Genomic DNA, 4,236 nt, shown 5'->3' with positions numbered 1-4,236 from the left:
AAAGGACATCAATATGAATACATTGGCCATCAATGATCTTTTTGTGTAAGATCTGAATTGTCAATATGAGTCTTCTCCGGTAGGAACCGGAGAGGACTCATATTGCAGCCACAAATTTTACACATAGAGTTCAGTGAAGACCAACTGGTTGTGGTAGTTTCAGAAATAACATATTTAAGGTGGTAAACACCCTGTTCACGGAGCGAGGTGGGACTAAACTTGTGGGCTGATCTTAGCAGTAGCGGTTTTCCTTGAAGCGCGCTGCTGCTAACTTCTATAGCAGTAGCGCGGTTCGGTATAGGGCGCTGCTGCTATAACTAGCGGGGGGGGGGGAGGTCATTGCAATTATAGCAGTAGCGCGGTTTGTGGTGGACGCGCTACTGCTATTTTCCTTTCAGCAGCGCAATTTGATATCACGCCCTGCTGCTAAATTGCAGTAGTGTGGTATTTTGAGGAGCGCTGCTGGTAAGATTCTGTGTATAGGCTTTTCCCTAGTAGTGACCCCTTAAGACCTTATTCTGCTAACACCCTCTTATTCTGATAACACCCCGCAAAACAAACCAACCGAACTGCACCGGACAAAAAAAACCACACCCCACCTTATCCTCCCACTTTCCCCACGACCCCAGCCAGCCACCTCCCTCCCCGCGCCAGCCCACCTCCCTCCCCACCTTCTCTGATGCGGCGCACCCCTACCCTCCCCACCTTCTCCGGCGACACCTCCCACCACCACCTCCCTCCCTGCGCCGCGCCCCTACCCTGCCCACCTTCTCAGGCGGCGCTGCCCACCACCACCTCCGACCGCGTCCCATGACACAGCCTTCTACGCCGGCCGCCACCCTCCTCTCTCTCGCGCCACCTAGTAGTCATGGCGGGATCTAGCCGTCCCCCTGCACCTCCCTAGGGACGGATCCGAGGCGGTTCCGGTCCGCCACGCCGCCAGGCGACAAGATCAAGGAGCACACCTTCGCCTCCCTCCCCCGTCCCCATCCCGAACCCCTCCTCTCACGCCGCCTCTGGATGCAAGCCACCGCCACCGACGGCCTGCGCCCTACCGCCGTCACCCCCATCGCCTCGCCGCTGTCACCCCCAGAGCCAGCCATCAACTCCAGCCACGCCCCTGCAAAGCAACTACCAGATCCAGGGGGTCTGGTTCGACCTCCCTCGTCCGCCCCTGGCCCCTCGGTAGCTATACCGATGACAATGCATCCGCCCGAGCTCTCCGTGCCTCGCTGGTGGCCATCCTCTTCCTATCAGGTCGCCTCCCCTTGATCCCAGCAAGGCTAAGGTGCTCTCCCTTTACTTCGCCGCCGCATCAAGATTGGCCAGGAAGCTCGCCAGCGCCTACTCTCTTCCCATCTCCCACGAGGTCCTAGTCGCTCGTTGCTCACAAGGGATGCGGTCCACTATGTTAAGGTAGTGCAGTGCGCTTGGCATGCAGAGCCCTCCTCCCTCCTCTCTGGCTCGGCCCTCGGCCTCCTGCTGGTCGCCACGGCCGGATCTGTTGCGGCCCTTCCTTGCCTCGCCGCCATGTGTCAGTCCTGCGGCTTCAGCTATGACCATCTACCTCCCCTCGATGAACTGCATCCCCACCGGTGTCGCTGGTGAGCAGTTCGCTTGTGTTGTTGCTGCTAAACCTCCCCGGGTGAGAAACATTGGAGTGCAGATCTGTATTAGTTCTTTTTTGTGTTGCACATTGGAGTACTTAATCCAGTTTTCTTGCAGCTCACATCAGTGTTACTCCAAAAAGATGAGGTTCTGTTTCCTTGCATTCTGACGACCACGCCGACGTGTGTGTGCGCGAGTGCAGCTTGCAAAACGCCCCCAAAATCAACTAAGTTGTGTGCAGTTCCCAGGTGCTGAGTGTGCGGTTTGATTTTTTCCTACAAAAGATGTTCTCTGGTGAAGTTCATTGCTAATGTATCTCTAGTGCAGTTTTCAGATGGGTGCTACTACCTTCTGCACTGCGTCTTTGATCCACTGTGGAGGCAAAAAACAAGAAAGGAAACATTCTTGTTTAGAAGACCACTTGTGAATTTGATGTGTTCAAGGGAGAGTTGTACAGATTTGTGTCCTAGAGGGAAACTAGTACTTGTGAACAAAAGTTAACTCGGGCACAGATGTCCAAGCAGTTTGGGTGTGTAGTTTTTTTTGTGTCTGGATGCACTATTTTTTGACACATTTCACTCCCTTGCCATGTGCAGTAAGAGACTACAAAAGAAAATGCAGTGCACTCTGGTCTACAGTGCACCATTTTTAAAAAATGTATTTAAAAAGTGTATTTGTTTTTCAGGTATGAATTGTGTTGTTTTTCAGGCACATGTACATCATTTTATATAAAAAGTGTATTCCCTGGATGCGTGCGAGGGGAGTCGACAGCAGCACCAACGCCCCATGGAAGAGCAGTAGGTGGCGCTTTGGCGTTCAGAAAAAAATGCTTTTGGATTTTTGCTGTCAGTTTTGGTGTATTCAGGCCAGAAGATTTCCTAGTGCAGTCTGGTAATTACTAATGCAAGGTTTTGGGCATGCTGTGCGTACAGTCCCGAGGGTGTGGGCATGCCGTTCACTTGGAACACCCTGGCTGTTCATTTTGCCATGTGCTACTGTTCATTTTTCCTCTGTTTCCCTTAGTTAATTTTTTTAAAAATATTACGGTTGACTTGGATGCAAATTCACTTCTTCTTTTTTGGAAAACGAGGAAACACATGACGTAGTACACTAACCTTGATCATGTAGTACACTAACCTTGATCATGTAGTCTGCATGCGCCTAAACAAATTGAGGGGTGCCCATGTGAAACCAAAACACAAGGTTAAATTTCAGGGTACACACGGTGGTGGATAAAAAACAAAAAAAGAAACCAAGCAAAAGAACAGTGTGGTTCACTCGCCTTGTCCTTGTCGTTCACTCGCCTCGTCCTTGCAGTGTGGTAGAATTTCTACAATTAAAAAGAAAACAAAAAATCTGTGTGGTTCATTTTGCAGTGCGTTTGGTCCTTGGATGTGGTTCACTTTTGAGAGTGATGCTGTTCATTTGCCCCCAACATGAAAAATGCAAAAAAAAGTGAAACAACAAGATCGTAATGCGGCTCACTTCGGTATATGTCGCGGTTCACTTGCCCTTGTCTTTGTGGTCCACTCTCGTTCATAACATAAAGTTGAAAAAAGACAACAAAAACTTGTGCGAGAAAGTTTACGTCCGACAAAAAAATGATGCAGTGCGGTTTTCAGTTTGAAGCAGTGCGTTCTTCTGTTCGACGATGATTTTGGTAGCGCGAAAAAACAGTGTCCGCTTTTCGCTAATTTTAAAACTGCTCTTAAACCGTAAGGAATTAGAGAGTGTGTTCTACATGAAAAAGTTCTGTCTCGTCGATATCTTTCCAACGGCATATCATTTAAATCATTTCGACAAATAGTTTGTAAAAATTTCATGAAAAACGACCGCTGCCACTCGTCGTCCGCCGCACCATTTTCAAAATTAACTTAAACCCGTAAGGAATCTCAAAACCATTTCTACATACGAAAGTTGCGCCTTGTCCATAGATTTCCAACGACGTATTACATTCCTCGTTTTGACAAACAGTTCAAAAACTAGAGTGAAAACAGTACCGAAAATTGCAAAAATTTTGAAATAATGTAATTCCGCGATTACTAAATTTGAAACTGCTCATAAACCGTAAGGAATTAGAGAAAATAATAAATATGAAAAAGATGCGCCTCAATGATATCTTTCCAACGGTGTATCATTTGCTTTATTCCGATGAGTTGTTTAGAAAAAATCACGAAAATACGCTCGCTGCCACTCGTCATCCGCCGCACCATTTTTGAAACTGCTCTTAAACCGCGAGGAATCTCGAAAAGTGTTCAACATGGAGAAGTTGCGCCTAATCCATAGTTTTCCAATGGTATATTATACGCGTCGTTCTGATAAGTGGTTAAAAAACTAGAGCAAAAACAGTACTAAAAAACAACACGTGCAATTTTTTTCGACACGAAGTTCACTCGCTTGAGTTGTGCAGCACACTTGGTTCAAACAATGACGTGCACTTGCGTTGAGCATGTAGTGCGGAACTGTTATCAGAATAATTATTCTGCTAATATTAGCAGAATACACGGGTTGTATATATCAATTAGGCTTCAAGCGCGTACTTGTTAGTTAAACCTATGGTTAAAATGTGACACTAAATACGACTAGTAAGTAGTACAGTAGCAGTACTAGTATATGTCGGTAAAATTA

At 47.3% G+C, this 4,236-nt stretch overlaps 1 long non-coding RNA gene across 1 annotated transcript; it reads left to right on the top strand.

Annotated features, from left to right (window-relative positions):
- Positions 1-662: 662 nt before the first annotated feature.
- Positions 663-2,264, top strand: LOC119367776. Its single transcript, XR_005176432.1, has 3 exons — positions 663-1,645; positions 1,726-1,856; positions 1,936-2,264. It is a non-coding gene; the product is annotated as an uncharacterized LOC119367776 (long non-coding RNA).
- The last annotated feature ends 1,972 nt before the right edge of the window (positions 2,265-4,236 follow it).

This window comes from Triticum dicoccoides, chromosome 2B, assembly GCF_002162155.2.
Source record: "Triticum dicoccoides isolate Atlit2015 ecotype Zavitan chromosome 2B, WEW_v2.0, whole genome shotgun sequence".
NCBI lineage: Eukaryota > Viridiplantae > Streptophyta > Magnoliopsida > Poales > Poaceae > Triticum > Triticum dicoccoides.
This window is presented reverse-complemented; position numbering and strand designations above follow the sequence as displayed.